This window comes from Sciurus vulgaris (assembly GCF_902686455.1).
Source record: "Sciurus vulgaris genome assembly, contig: HiC_scaffold_230_arrow_ctg1, whole genome shotgun sequence".
In the NCBI taxonomy this organism is placed as follows: domain Eukaryota; kingdom Metazoa; phylum Chordata; class Mammalia; order Rodentia; family Sciuridae; genus Sciurus; species Sciurus vulgaris.
The window spans coordinates 25,678-37,385 of record NW_027632827.1 but is presented as its reverse complement, the minus strand read 5'-3'; the positions used below and the strand labels follow the sequence as shown (position 1 = coordinate 37,385).

Sequence of the window (11,708 nt, the reverse complement as noted above, 5' to 3'; positions counted from 1 at the left end):
TTCTGACTAGTTTTGGCTTGAAGTCCACATTATCTGAAATGAGGATGGATACTCCAGCTTTTTTGCTGTGTCCGTGTGCATGGTATGTTTTTTCCCATCCTTTCACCTTTAGTCTCTGGGTATCTCTTTCTATGAGATGAGTCTCTTGCAGGCAGCATATTGTTGGATATTTCTTTTTAATCCTATCTGCCAGTCTTTGTCTTTTGATTGATGAGTTCAGGCCATGAACATTCAGGGTTATTATTGTGATATGATTTGTATTCCCAGTCATTTGACTCATTTTTGTTTTTTTGACATGATTTTGTTTCTCCTTTATTTGGCTATTCCTTTAGGCTAGTTCCTCCCATTGCTGATTTGCATCATTGCTTTTCATCTCTTCGTCATGGAATATTTTGCTGAGAATGTTCTATAATGCCAGCTATCTTTTTGTAAGTTCCTTTAGCTTTTGTTTATCATGGAAGGATCCTATTTCATCATCAAATCTGAAAGTAAGTTTTGCTGGGTATAAGATTCTTGGTTGGCATCCGTTTTCTTTCAGGGCTTGGTAAATGTTGTTCCAGGCCCTTCTAGCTTTTAGAGTCTGGATTGAAAAATCTGCTGATATTCTTATTGGTTTCCCCCTGGATGTAATTTGATTCTTTTCTCTCGCGGCCTTTAAAATTCTGTCTTTATTTTGTATGTTAGGTATTTTCATAATAATGTGCCTTGGTGTGGGTCTGTTGTAATTTTGTATATTTGGAGTCCTATAAGCCTCTTGTACTTGGTTTTCCATTTCATTCATCAGATTTGGGAAATTTTCTGATATTATTTCATTGAATAGATTGTTCATTCCTTTGATTTGTATCTCTAAGCCTTCCTCAATCCCAATAATTCTTAAATTTGACCTTTTCATGATATCCCATAATTCTTGTAGATTCTGTTCATGATTTCTTACTATCATCTCTATTTGTTCAACTTTGTTTTCAAGATTACATATTTTTTCTTCAATATCTGAGGTTCTGTCTTCCAGGTGTTCTATCCTATTGGTTATGCTTTCTATGGAGTTTTTAACATGGTTTATTCTTTCCTTCATTTCAAGGATTTCTGTTTGTTTGTTTTTTTTTCAGTATCACTCTTTATTGAAATGATCTCTTACTTCCCATATTTGCTTTTTAATTGTTGATTGGTGTGATCATTTAATGCCTGCATTTGCTCTTTCATCTCCTGGTTTGCTTCCCTGATTGTTTTAATTATGTACTTTCTGAACTCCCTTTCTGACATATCTTCTGCTGTGCTGTCATTGAGTTTTATTGATATAGTATCTAGGTTTGTTTGGGACATTTTCTTCCCTTGTTTTCTCATATCGGTCAGATGTCAGTGGGACTCTGTGATATTGCAGATTTCCTCTATTTGTTTATAGTGTCCCTGTAGATTTCCAGTGTATCACCTCCCAGCCTTCAGTAGGCTGAAGTCTTGGAGTTACTTGATAATGCAATAATTCTGAAGAAAGCTGTCCCTAGCCCACTACTGGTTCCAGGGCTTGGAGCTGGCTCTGTGTGGAAAGGCTCTCACTGTGGGGCCTGCTCCAAGAAGTTGGCCATGTGGGAGAAGCCCACCACTGGAGTTCCCAGGGCTGCCTGGAGAAGACTCTAGTTGCCCTGCCCTACTCTAATAAGCCACCCGAATCCGGGCCTGCCACCCGGGCTGGGCTTCACTGGGTTGGGGAGACTCACCCCCTGGTTCTATTTTAGTCTGAGTTTCTCAATGCCTCCCCTTCTTGAATCCTGGGTTCTGGAGCGACTGGAGATGCAGTCACCCTCTAGTCCGCCATCTTGGATCACCCCGTTGAAAAAGCCTGCGGCTGGAGGAGGGCAGGGCCACCTAGAGATGTCTCTGGCTGCCCTGCTCTGGTCCCAGAGGCTGCTTGTGGGTCGGAGGTGTCCACTGGCTTGGGAACTTGTGGCTGGCTCTGTGTAGAAAGGCTCTCACTGGGCAGTCTCCTCCGAGAAGCTGGCCTACAAAGGCACTTCCCGCCAGAGGGAGCCGGGCTACTTGGGGAAGTCCCTGGCTGCCCTGTCCTGGTCTCTGAAGCAGCGTGTGGGCCTATAGCTCAATTATTAATCAGTTTTTTATTTACTTTTAATACTGCACTCTTATAAAATATCTACTACATGCTTAATGTTTTATTAACTCTGTTAATTCCCTTAACAGCACAAGAAGTTATCCTCACTTATTGATGATGGGACTAAAGGGGAGATGGCTTATGTATCTAGTAGGTAATTATCAAGTAGGTAATTTTTAATTCAGGACACATAGGTCCTGAATGCCTTTCTTAACCAGCTTTCCCACATAGTAAACAATGCCTTTAAAATATGAGCTATGATAAAGAGCATTATGCCAATGTAAAGAGCATCAACTTTAATCACTATATGCTTAACAATAAACTTCTTTTATTTTGAAAAAATATTATTGTGTATTGGAGGTAGTAAAACATGCTTTAAATTAAATGATATATCGAAGGAACTGTGTTTCAAATAACAGAGAGATATAGTAAGGATGCGATATATATTCAAAGAACATTATTGACTGTTTTAAGAATGTTGTGTCAGGATCAGGCACTTTTTGCTTCCACGAGATAATCTGCTCCACAACTGTGAAAACACAGCAGAAACACATGCGGTGTTAAATAACTATGAAAAATACAACTTTATTCAAAACATGGCATGTAACTAACCATTTTATGAGATGTTTCAATTTCAAAAAAGGAGGTCATGATTGATGGTAATAGAATGAAAATAATAAGAAAATATCCACTGTTGTAATAATAGTGCCATGTTATATGCATTTTTTAAAATTTTTTATGAATTTTCCAAAACAGGTTTGTGTATTTATTTTGTGATTGTTCTAAAACTTATTCAGGACAGATCCTACAGCTAAAAACTGGAGGAGTAAACGAGGCTCCATGTCTACACCAGTACTTTAAGCTACACCTCTGAGTGCTGAACAGTGTTTAAACTTCTACTCCTCTTTCCACCCTGCTCCTTGCTGCCAGGATTTTATAAAAATCTACAGAGTAAAAAGTTTCCACAGAAAAAATTTGTTTTCCAAGACAAAAGCATTTGTTTTACCAATGGTCTTCTAAAAGTTCAGTGGACAGTTATGCTAAGTGACATTTTTAACAAGCAAATATCAATATACTCCATGAAAACCTTTGGGCGAGGAATAGTAGCAAATATGAATACATTTTAAAACATCATATAGCAATTCTATCTCTGGAGGTTGCTTTTTAAATTTCATATCTTTATACCCATCTTCCTCAGAATCCTCTATTGTTTCTTGAACTCATAAACTAAAGTTTGGATAACCAAGTGGAAAATTTAGGGACACACATGGATACGTGAAGATTTCTGTTGTATAAACTACAATTATAGTCCCCAAAACTAGATTATTGCCACCTAAATCTGTTAAAGTCATTTTCTCTTTCACCTCTGTATTAATATAAGGATACATGACTCAATCTTAAATATTGGTTTTGGTGTATTGAACTAATAATTTAGAGAAAGTAGCTGATGAGTATCAGACAAAAAGGAAGAAATCATGCATGAAGCTGTTATGCTGAGCAGCTTTCTGGGTACAATGCTGGATGATATTAAGAGGTTGAAAGGAGCTATCAAAAAATCAGGCATTTGGCTGAGGGTGCTCTCCCACTTTCTCCGTCACCCCTACATTATTCTTTTTCTGCCTCATTTAAGTGGAGAAGGGTTTTTCGTCTAACAGGACTTAGAATTTTTCCTAAGGATACACACACACACTCACGCACACTCTTGCATACAGGAAAAAAGATACCTAGTAAGGAGCTGAAGGGTAAAACTTCAAGATTACTTGGGAAATAATTAGGAACGATGATCTCTGAGGGCTTTGCTACTATCAAGCCAGGATTACAGGAGGGAGAACAGTGAGGCACCATGGTAGACAAAAACAGGAAAGTGAAATGTTACACGACATCCCTAATAACTCTCTGAGCCTGTACACTTCATAGCAAGAATATAGAAATATTATTGCAAAATGTGTCTATGGACTTTGTGATTATTTCCAATGGTTACCTGATAAGATCACCCCCATCTTTGGAAGTAGAGTATGTGTCCAACTCACTAAATAGATATGACTGTACAAAACAAGTAGCCTACATCCAACAGTGCTCTTAACCCATTTTAAAAAAAGAAACATAATGCTGATATATAGAATATATTTTAAATGACTTGATTATTAGATGTTTTGGAAATGCAAGATCTAGTTACGTCATTGTCAACATTTATCTTTGTTAACATGTTTCGAAAATGTCAGTTATTATCTTTCTTTAACAAAGAGTGAAATAAGCTATAAAGAATAATTTATAAAATCAGAAGGAAAGCATCCCCATTTCACAGAGAAGTGCTGAAGAAGTACTCAGAGAATACTATTAATATTAATAGGAAAAAATGAGGCAGAGAGTTGGGTAGAAAATGGAACTGTTCTCACAATTTCTCACAATTTAAGCATTGAATTTTCTGTTATAGGGGGGAAAAAGAATCCCTGGAAAATGCCTGTTTTGTGGGGGAGAGAAATGTCACTGATACTGAAAAACACAACTGTGTTCACAGCACTGACTCAGATGATCATTCCAAAGGACACAATAGCACCCTAGTAACAATTTTAAGTATACTCCCAGTACCAAAATTCCTAGAAGCACCACTCTAAGTTACAGGGTATGACACAAGAACATTAATAAATACTGATCACAAGTTCTACATAAAAGTTCAATTCCTTTTATAGTTTTATTACATATATAAAATATAAAAATATTACTTTAGCTTTCAGAATTTTGTATAATCATCTAAATAGAAAATACAAATCATACTCTGCAAACACATATCGTTGAACACCATATAAAGAGATATCTCATGCTGATGTAGAATATTTTAAAATATTCTCATACAATTTAAACTGAAATAATTATAAATTGTATGTATGCGTATATATATAAGTATATTAGAGAGAGAGAGAGACTGCGTGGTGGTGTTAGTGGGTGATAAGTATGTAATTAAATGTAAATAACTACATTAATAACAATTCATGGTCAGACTTTTACAATAATAGCATATTGATAAATACTGGTGAGCAATTTTTTGAGAAATTAATTACATAAATCAACTGAATGTAATTAATGTTGATGAGGGCAAAGAAAAAAACATACTTTTTAATTGTTGAAAGAAAATGACTTAGAACTTCCTCTTCCCTAGAGGAAAAGTCAGTGGAAGAATCATCTAGCATATTCTGTAGACACAGAGGAAAAGAAAAATGACTGTTGAAACTTTAAGGTCAAGCATTGGCACAAAAGCCTTAGAAACAGAACAGAGTTGTTAATGAATTGCAGGACTGCAATTTATATTGCGCTAGAGAATGTAATGAGTTGGGCAAGTGCAATGCAAATAGATTCACTGATAGACATGTCCTGAAATGTATGCAGAGTGATTTAGATGTTAATTTAATTAGTTATTTAAAACCAGACAATTTCTCTCCCCAAATTCTGGCCTGTCAAAAGTTAGTAATCATCTATCTTAACCTGGCAAACGAAATAAAATACAGAACAATTTTAGATAACCCTGACACTTCAATAGGAATGATATGAAATATGGTATTTCATTTGCAATCTAAAATATGAAAGTATAGAAAGACATGAATGATACATAATATGAAAAATTAACACAAAAAATAAAAATATAATTGGTGACATAAAACATTTAGAGAAATTGTCAATAAGTTTATTGTCATAGCTTTTCTCAATATGCTTAACCCAGGAATAAATTTTATATGTCTACAGGTTGACAAATTTTTAAGCGACTTCAAAAATCAAAAAGTGTCTACTGAGGGTCTTCTGCATTATGCAAACAAAAGATCTATAAAAAATTTAAAGGCCTTTCAATTCAATTCCCAGTGCTAAAATATTCTTTGATTTTTCATTTTCAGCCAGTATGTGGGCTTTTCCCTCCTCTCTCCCATCTCCAGAAATACCTTTGAATCCATCTGCATCAGAGTATTTATGGTTTCCCAAACATGTCATAACCTCAATTGTCTTGTTACACACTTATTTCTTGTTTTTCTCATCATGTGCATGTGGGCGGGGAATCCTCTTTATTTAGTCTTCCCACTCTGTTATATTGAATTATAAGGTAGAGGCAAATAGAAATACAAGTAGCGTTAACATAAGTTTTATGAATTAGCACAGTGATTATACTCAGAACACCCCCAATCTTATAAAGAATTGAAGTTTTACCAGCAGTTCTCTTAAAGCAAGTACCCTCCAAAGCTACCCACTACACTAATTTCAACTCCCCTAAAGTGGCTTTTCTGTTTCAGACTTCATTAAATAGAATCATACTTTTGATGACATTGTTAGATTAATCCCTGTGTTCAAGATGGACATTTTTATCTGTTTTCATTTCTCTGTGTTATTCCAATATATAAATGTACCGTAATTTATTAATTTACTTTAATATGAATGGATGTATGAGTTTTGTTAATTTGGGAGATATTTTTTGGTATAGCCCTTAGGAGCATATTTACATGTCTCTCCCTCTTCCTCTCTCTCTCCCTCTCTCTCTTTCTCTCTATCTCTCTTTCTCCCTCTCTCTCTCTAGTTTTATTCTAAATGTAGTTAATTTACTTGGAAAAATGTGAGTCATTTTGAGTCTTATTTTGGGTTTGTTAGGGAGCAGAGCAGTTCTTAGTTGGGCCCCCTACTCTTCACAGTTAAGACAGGACTTATCTGAACCCTCTAACCAGTGAGGCTCAAATCCTGAGGCTTTCCAGTCTGGTGAGACAGGCTCTACTCCCAGCCCAGGAAGAACAGTGAGTTCTGCTCCCTCTACTTCTTTCAAATAGTTCTTTCCCTAGCCTCAGGAAGTTCCCTTACATTCTTGGGCTCCTCAGTGCTCTGTCAAATTGTTAAATACTCAGAAGCAAGGGATTTCTATATAACCCAGGTTGTCTGTTCACAGAGGAATTTTCTATCTGATTCAATTTTAGACATGGACACAAAACTGAGATTATACAATACAAAGACCTTGCAAATTTGCCTTCAGACTATTATATACTGTGTAGGTATTACGATCTATATGTAGTTTCTTCCCTTTAAAATACATAAAATATTTCTCTGTAAGTTTGTTATTTTAATATTTTTGGATTAAAAATCAATGTAATAAATGAGCAACATGAGATAGGATCTGAATAACTATAGGTTATTTTAAATATAAAAATATTAAAGTTTTGTGTACTGAAGTTAAAACACATATATCATATATTGTGAAAAATTTTCAAAAGTCACTGTTATTTGGCTATAAAAATTGTTATAATCTCTTAATGAAATTATGCATCAAAACCAAATAATTGTCAATGACTCAACAGTTTCAGGATTAAAATACAATCTATTAAAGCTCCATACAAAACTTTTCCTATAGTAATGGATTTGTATTATAACTTGGATAATATAATTTGTTTTTATTTGTGTAGAATATGGTCATCAAAAAAGAACAGAAATTATAACAGGATATTTCTTTCTATGATGTTCATATGAGTGAAAATACATGAAAAATCTTTAAGTTCACCAGTTGAAGCCAGCTAGATCATTATATAGGCAAACATTAAATATTAGAAAACAAGGCAATTATAAAAATAATGTTTCTTATCTGAATTTATTAGCAGGAAATAGTTTTCACTTTATATTGACAGGAGATATAAAGATGTCAAATGCTCATCTTACCATTCTATTGTAAACAAAATTTTATGAATTTTACATGTATATGTGCGTTTTCATGCAAAGAAAGATACCAAATAATAATAACTTACAAATATCACAGATTAATAACTTACAAATATAATAGATATTTTAAATTATCCTTTATTTATTTTTGGATTACTGAATCTTTATGAATGATATTTCATGATAATCAGAAAAATCAGTAAAATTATTTCAATTAAAAAATAAATCAAGTTCATTTTCAGTAGACATAAAATTACTTAATAAGTATCTATATGTTATTAGTGAATTAATATACTTTAATTTATTAAGTTGAGGGTGTAACTCAGTGGTAGAATGCTTGACTAGTATGAGTGAGACTCTGAATTCAATCTTTAGCACTGCAAAACACAAACTAATAAAAAAAATCTTAAGTAGTGTTTTGCACATCTTTTAAACCTGTAAATTATTCAAAATGTTTGAAAAAATTTGTAATTTCCTTGATTTTTAATATTCAAAACTTAAATTATTTGTTAATGAGAAAATACATACATTTGATCTTTGTTCTTACTAATTAAAACATTTTCATTATTCTTAATTGTTTATATTTTGTTATCCTGGATTTTGCTCATGACATATATTACTTGTATGAGAAAGTTTCAGGAGAAGTTCCGGCGGAGGGAGGCCGCACCGTGACAGCGATGGCGGCGGAGTCGGGTGCTCCAAGTTGTGGAGAAGCTGCAGGCGCGCCTGGCCGCGAACCCGGACCCCAAGAAGAGCCACCGAATAAAGCCTCCTGTCACCTAGCTGTACTCCAGAAACTTCGGTCGTAATTGAAGGGGGTGCGGCTGCAAGTTTGTGGTTAGCTACCCTCGGGCCTTACGGAAAGCTATTGAAATATATGAAGAAACTCTCCACTTTGCCTATTACAGTAGATATTCTTGCGGAGACTGGGGTTGGGAAAACAGTAAATAGCTTTCGAAAACATGAGCAAGTTGGAAGCTTTGCCAGGGACCTAGTGGCCCAGTGGAAGAAGCTGGTTCCTGTGGAATGAAACAATGAGGCTGATGAACAGGACTTTGAGAAAAGCAATTCCCGAAAACACCCTCGGATGGCCCTTCAGTGGGAGGAGGAGATGGAAGGGGACTACCAAGAAAAACTGGAAGGCCTCGGACAGCCACTCGTACAGTCCCGACCACAGGCAGAAAGAACACAGAAAAAACTCTGAGTGTGAGCGACCTCACAAAGGTGTCTCACAGCCACCGAGAGGATAGATGAGAGGAAGAGGTGTCACGGGCGTCACCTACGTACTCTTCAGACCTGAATCTTCTGACTAGGCCACGTCCCAGTCCCCCCCCATCCTGTGGGAGTCCTCATCAGATGTACACAGACCATTACAGGTCACCAGAGGAGGACCATGAGTCCATCGTTCCACACCATAAGCCTGGAAAAGGCCACAGTAATGCCTTGCAGGACAGACTGGGAGTTAGGTCAAGAAGGACACCTGGGTGGATCCCAGGGAAAAGGGATCACGAACCCAAACAAGGAACATAGATCTTGCCACAAGGAAAACGCCCTGTAGATGCCAAGAGTGATGAGAAGGCCTCTGCTGTGGCAGAGAGAAGCCACACAAGTCCCTCTCAAAAAGAGGAGACCTGAAGGCCACTCCTAGGGGACAGTGCCAAGGAGAGACCACCTTCTAGTACTGCCAAGAAAGAGAAGGAAAGAGAAGGCAGCAGCCTCAAAAGGAAGTCTTCACCCTCCTCAGAGGTTGCTTCAGACAACCACCTTAAAAAGCCAAAGCACAAGGACTCTGCAAAAACCAAATCAGACAGAAGCAAGCAAAGTGTGGACAGCTCAGACACAGGAAAAGGGGTGGGAGGCCTGTTGCCCAGAACGAAAGAGAAGGTTTCCAACAACCTAAAGGCCCAAGAGGGGAAAGCAAAGACCTCTCATTTGGATCGGAAGTCACTGGGCTCACTCCCTAAGGTGGAGGAGGCAGATGCGGAAGATGAGTTTGAGCAGCCCACCCATGTCGTTTGAATCGTACCTCAGCTATGACCAGCCCCGGAAGAAAAAGAAGAAGGTCGTGAAAACTCCAGGCACGGTACTTGGAGACAAAGGACTTAAAAAAAGTGATTCTAAGAGCACTAGTAAAAACCTGCACTCAGTTCAGAAATTACCCAGGAGAATGGGAGCAGGTCAGAGAAGCTGCAGCTGGCTGGAGGCGACTCCGCCAGGCTGAGAAAGGTCTCCACCAATGCACTGCCAGTATTGCCAGACCTCCCCTTACCCACCATCCAGGCCAATTACCGTCCACTTCCTTCCCTTGAGTTGATGCCCTCCTTCCAGCCAAAGCAAAAGCATTCTCTTCACCCCAGGAAGAAGAAGAAGCTGGATTCACTGGATGCAGAATGAATTCCAAGATGCAGGTGTATTCCGGTTCCAAGTGTGCCTATGTCCCCAAAATGATGACCTTGTACCAGCAGTGCATCCGTGTACTTAAAAACAATATCGATTCCATCTTTGAAGTGGGAAGAGTCCCCTATTCTATTCTTGAACCCGTATTGGAGAGGTGTACACCTGATCAGCTGTATCGCATAGAGGAATACAATCACGTATTAATTGAAGACACAGATCAATTATGGAAAGTTCATTGTCACCGAGACTTTAAAGAAGAAAGACCAGAAGAGTATGAGTCCTGGCGAAGAGATGTACCTACGGCTTCAGGACGCCCGAGAGCAGCGGCTATGAGTGCTAACGAAGAACATCCAATTTGCACATGCCAATAAGCCCAAAGGCTGGCGAGCAAAGATGGCCTTTGTCAACTCTGTGGCCAAATTTACCTCGTGACGTACGACGGAGGCAAGAGAAGTTTGGAATCTGGAGGAGCAGCTGTCCCTGAGAAAGTCAAGGTTAAGCCAGCCCCATATACCACAAAGCGGCCACCTTCCTGCCAGCAGCAACAGCTTTAAACCCCAGCTCTGAGGAAGCCAGCCTACGACGGCCCCAGCACCAGCAGCGCCCACTTGGTGCCAGTGGTCAGTAGCACCGTCTCCTATGATCCTAGGAAGCGTGCTGTGAAGAAAATTGCGCCCATGATGGCCAAGACGATTAAAGCTTTCAAGAACAGATTCTCTCGACGATAAACCAAGCACTTGCTTTGGAGAAGGAATTTGGGGGGCAAAAATACACGGGACGATGGGGGCTGGGGGTGGGACTTCCAGAGGAGCCCAGAAGCTTGCTTTGTGGAGCATCTTGGCCTCAGAATCCACACGGTCGCAGGTGCTGCCCTGCACACCCGCCTGTGCCCACAGCCCGGCGCCCGCCTGGAGTGCACTTCAAAAACTCTGAAGACGATGTGAAGCTTCGACTCACTGAGGGATTTTTAAGGTCAATTATACTTTTGTTGTTAATTAGCATCTTTGTAAACTATAAGACATAGTTTTAATTAATAAATATTGCCCCCAGATTGTATTTATATAAAAAAAAAGTTTCAGGATACAGAATTCTATGTAAATTATGTTTTGACTTGTTCCTAAACAGTCATGTGAAATCAAGAAACATACAAGCCAAATATACTATTTTGTTTTTTATTTAATTGATTTATATGAATGCAATCTTTCAAAACAATAAGGGTATTATAAAAGAATATGTAATCATCTTCAGCTGGTCTTCAACTACTAAGTAATGATCCTCCTAGCAAGAAAATCATACACACACAAGTAGTGTATGTGCACACATAAACACACATCTTTTCCATTTTAAGTATATCTTGCTACTTTTATGCCTTTTTAAAATTACAATCTTATTTAAAATGTTAACTTTGGTTATAAAAGCCTGAAAATTATTGCCATAATTCCGAATAATTTCATTGTAAAGTATGTATTAGAATATGTTTCAAGCTTACCCTTTGGTTGATGTTTTGAAGGCTTTTACAAAATAGTTAATAATG

General features: G+C 37.7%; 1 pseudogene across 1 annotated transcript; it reads left to right on the top strand.

Moving 5' to 3' along the window:
* Nucleotides 1-8,645: 8,645 nt before the first annotated feature.
* LOC306652445 (elongin-A-like) lies at nucleotides 8,646-11,094 on the top strand (annotated as a pseudogene). The gene has a single exon. The product of its transcript is annotated as an elongin-A-like (transcript).
* Nucleotides 11,095-11,708: the final 614 nt, after the last annotated feature.